Source organism: Pollicipes pollicipes, unplaced genomic scaffold (assembly GCF_011947565.3).
Source record: "Pollicipes pollicipes isolate AB1234 unplaced genomic scaffold, Ppol_2.1 Scaffold_4881;HRSCAF=5763_pilon_pilon_pilon, whole genome shotgun sequence".
Classification (NCBI taxonomy): Eukaryota; Metazoa; Arthropoda; class Thecostraca; order Pollicipedomorpha; family Pollicipedidae; genus Pollicipes; species Pollicipes pollicipes.
Genome location: NW_023596576.1, coordinates 11023918 through 11028569, shown reverse-complemented (window position 1 = coordinate 11028569; position 4652 = coordinate 11023918).

Below are 4652 nucleotides of genomic sequence, written 5' to 3'. Positions count from 1 at the left end.
ATATATAAATGCCATACTGAGATAGTTATCATGTCATTTATGATAGGGTCACTAAGGACTCTATGCCAGTGTAACAGGAAAAATCATTAGCTATCTGACACTGACCTGGCGTAGCCTTGACTTTGTATTGGTCTGTGATTCGTATAAAGCGATCCGGATATAATTCTGCACTGCAAGAACACGTATTTTCGTTCGCCAGTTACCAGCCTGAACAGCCAATACGTGCGTGCCAGACGGCGCCGAAGATACTGAAATATTTGTGTTTACAATTATATTCTGAGATGCCAAGAGGCCATTTTACTCCGAATCCGATAACCGGTGGTGAAATTTCAGAAGATGCTGGGTTAAGACCGATAGCGGTCAGGAAAGCTCAGCAGGGCAAAAGCTTGTCCGCTGGTGCGCTAGCGAAACCAGATTCGAGGCACATGTCTTGGAAATTCAGCGATAATATCTTACCTTTCTTGTGAGTTTCCATCCTTATTGGACTATGTATTGCGAGGGCTGCAAGCTCACTGAGGAAACCTAGAAAACGCTTGAACCGTCACGGAAAAACTAACCATATTATTGGGAATATAATTTTTCCCATTTTTGTGTCTGGCCCCCAAGCGCAAGATGACTTAATTGTGCATCAACATTTAGTCTTCGAAACTTTCAGCTAGATGAGTGGACATTAATCCACCACTTCTGCTGACAGCAGTCTGTGTAAAACTTATCAGCGTGGCTGTAGTGGAAGTGTCCTGGCAAACAAAAACATTGCATATTTGAACTTATCCGTGCCTTGATATAGACATCATTGTGGGCGGCGAAAAATGCACGTTTTTACCGGACCGTCAGTGAGGTCCTGGCATCCATCGTCACAGCTGAAGTAACGCATCGATCCATTTCAGTTCTGACGTCGGCTTCGGGATCCAAACAGAATGGGCGCTCTTAAATATTTTAGATAGTAGCCAGCACTTTGTTAAAATCGCTGGAAAGTGTTTTCTTATTATTTAGTTCTCTTGTGTTCCCTGGTAACTTTCCGGTAATGAGCTACTTTGGTGCACTGTTACAGAGTAGATACAAGTTTTTCGGTTCCCGCTAAGCCAACATTAAGAAGCCAACATTAAGGTGGCTCGGACTCAGCATCTTGATTTCACTTTTAAAGCGCAAGAAATAGCCCTCGTAACTTCGTAGTACATGTAACGCTTATGTAACACGACATCCAACTGCAACACAAAAAGCCTGAACAGAACAGCGCGGCACCCAGACTGGAATGGTGGCGCTTTATTTCATGATGCTCGCACGCCACTGCCATTCATCTCCCATGAACGTACTGCATTATAACTAACTACAATTACACCGCGTCTAAATGAAGACAATCCTAAGTGTTAAAAATTTTGTTGCGCAGTAGTGTATACGCCAAGATTTCTGGTGTTTGAAGCAATATCACAAAAAAGTTTTTGCGTTAGAAGATTTGTCACGCAGAAGTAATGTTATGTAGAAGTATTTGTGTGAGCAGTTTTGCTGCGTAGAAGCTTACGCCTTAGAAGTTCTTGCATTAGAAGGAATGTCACCTGGAAGGTTTTACGTTACAAGTTTTACCGCACAGAAGTAATGTCGCATAGAAGTTTATGTGTTAGAAGTGCAGTCATGTAGAAGTTAATGCGCCATAGTTTCTGGCATTAGAAGCAATGCCTTGTAGAAGTCGTGTCGTGGAAGCTCTGTCGTGTACGCAGCGTTTGCGTGTGAATCGTCGTCAGTGCACCCCTGGAAGTGGGTGCTAAACGTATCGTTATCCGGAACCTTGCGGTATATTCTCGAACGACTTAGCTCTTCCGCATCTTGTCGGCTTCACGTACAAAAAGGGTGTTTCCTGCTAACTACCAATTCGCGCGATTTCATGCCCCGCCTCACACGTGTTGTGACTGACACCAATTTCTGATCTTTTTATGTTTTGTGGATCGTCAAAAAGAACGAACTCATCACGTGAGAAAGTTTCACGTATAGCGGTCTCCCGTGCATTTCGCTTTAAAATATCGCGCAAAGTGACAGATATACGCTTCGAAACTAGTGATTTCGATTGCCGAGCGAGCTTTCGGTTTAATGCGCCTTCACCTTACCAGGCTCTGTGGTGTATGGGATTGTGTTGGTACATCCCAAAATTCAGTTCCTCTTGTCAGGAAGGGCAATGGCGCAATATCAGAACCCAATCGGAGCATAGGTTACACAAACCTGATATGTTAGGAGCGCACACCCACCAAAACTAGGTCACTCAAAACCTGCATCCGCTTTCTGACGGACGCCTCAGCGCTAGCGGAAATTCGATAGGGCTGAAAGCGTGCTTTGCACGTTTTCGGCAAAGCGAGGTTGTATGTAAGCGATCTTTCACACAGCATAGCTGCCTTGCAAGACGGTCGCTCAGAAATGTTCAGAATTTCGTTGCTGTGCGTGTGCGTCCAAGCTCCTGAGCGCACTGCGCCGAAACGTTCTGACGGACCGCGACATGAATGGCACCATCTGCTGTGCCGTCCCGGGCGCCGGCTTCGAATCGACCGTCAGCCGGAACTCTGGAGAATTCGCGCGTAACCAAGGAAACAGGTCAGAAGGACGCGACTGGCCCGAGGCTAGGGGTGGGGGGAAGGGGAGAGGAATAGAAGTGGACATCATGGGTCCCATTGCAGAGTGCGTGCTTTTTTGGTCGCCAGCTGTGTGCGGCCGACGGCGTGCCCTGCAGGCACGTGCAAAGGTTCGAAATCAGAGTCCTTCAAATGCCGGAAACAGGAAGCGAGCCGACCAAAAATTGTCGGGTTCAAAGACCGCCGCCGGAGCCATCGAACGATACTCAACTCACGATGTTCCTGCTCATGTTCTCGCATTGTGCGCTTGCTCAACTTTTATGCTCATTTTTCTTGTGACCGTACTGCGGAGGCTCAGACGGCACGGTCTGGTGGGCGATGGGCCAGGGGATGAACGGATGGCTGCCTGATCGGCTATGGTCGAATCCAGCCAGTAAGGAGCTGTCCTTGCACGTGGAGCACGACCAAAGATCTGCGCCGCTCTGTTTCTGTCGCCAACCTGCAACTGCCAGGACAAGCAAGTTTGGCAGCAGGATTGTAATAGATGTCAGTCGATAAGCAGCTGCGCTGTGACCCGATAGTTTAAATGTAAGATGCGTGGGTACATCTTGCTGAGTTCTACCCCTCTACCATGTGGGCTTTTGCATTGGCTGCCATAGACGCTACTTCAAGCCGATCCGCGGTTTTCTGCCGGCAGGGACCACTTTCCCAGCGGGTCCCCGGTCTCCGACCGATAGGGATCGCTTTCCTGACGGGTCTCCGGTCTCCGCCGACAAGGACCGCGGTCCGAGCAGGTCCACGATCTCTGCTGACAGGGATCGCTTTCCCAGCGGGTCCCCGGTTTCAGCCGATAGGGACCGCGGTCCCAGCAGGTTCACGGTCTCCGCTGACAGGGACCGCTTTCCCTGCGAGTCCCCAGCCTCCGGCCGACAGGGACCGCAGGCCCAGCGGGTCCGCGGACTCAACCGACAGGGACCGCGGTCCCAGCGGGTTCCCGGTCTCCATCGACAGGGACCGCTTTCCCAGCGGGCCCACGGTCTCCACCGCTAGGGACCGCCGTCCCCACGGGTTCCCAGTCTTTATCGACAGGGACCACTTTCCCTGCGAGTCCCAGGTCTCCATCGTCAGGTACCGATTTTCCTGCGAGTCTCCGGGCTGCGCCGACAGAGACTGCAGTCCCAGCATGTCCACAGTCTCCGCGCTGTGAGGGAGCGCGGTCCCAGCGGGTCCACGATCTCCGCTGACAGGGACCACTTTCCCAGCGGGTCCGCGGTCTCCGCCGTCAGGGACCGCGGTTCCAGCCGGCCAGCGCCACCGGGCGTGAGCAATAACTCGGCGACGCGAAGCATTGTCGCCGCGATTAGATCGGAGGTCAACAGGGCGCGGCGTGCCAAAATCGATCCCCGCTGGCGACGCGAAACCTAACACGTCTTGTCGACAACAGCTGGGTGGGGGCTGTAGAGTAGGCGCGCTCGCAATGCCGCAGTTGAAGGGAGAGGCCCATGCCCACTTCGCAGGAGGGGGTCTGCACGGAGCCGGCAGATTTACATCTCCGACGGCGTCCGCGCAGTTCGCGGCTGCCAGCGCCCATATATCCAGCGGTGCCAACGTTAGCACCTACCAGCTGGTGTTTTCTTCGCGACTGCGCGAGAGGTTATTGTGGTTACCGCTCGCCCTTCGGTCCGTTTGCAGATGCTTCTGCTAATGGCGACCGTGGACGTGCTGCTGAATGCTGTTTATCGTCTGAGTTTGACTTTGTCACATCTTCCGATGCTTCCATTCCAACCCGGCGATAGCCGTCGAGATGGCGTTCAGAAATTAGTGAATGGAACCTGATTTCCTCGCTTGTGACTGCAATATGGAGAAGGGTGTGCATTGCCATTCCAAAACTTCACATCAGTTGCTTCAATTCGATATGCTGAGCGTGGAGAGGAGGCCTACGTCCCCTGCCCCCTGACGACACTGATTGCAGGAATTATTGTGTAAAAGGCAATTCCAAATGTCGGTAATTTTCAAAACATCACTTGCCAAGAAGGGCGTGCTTGGCCTATTTTTAACATTCTTGCTTGCGCTTTTAAGATTGGCATTTCAATTAAA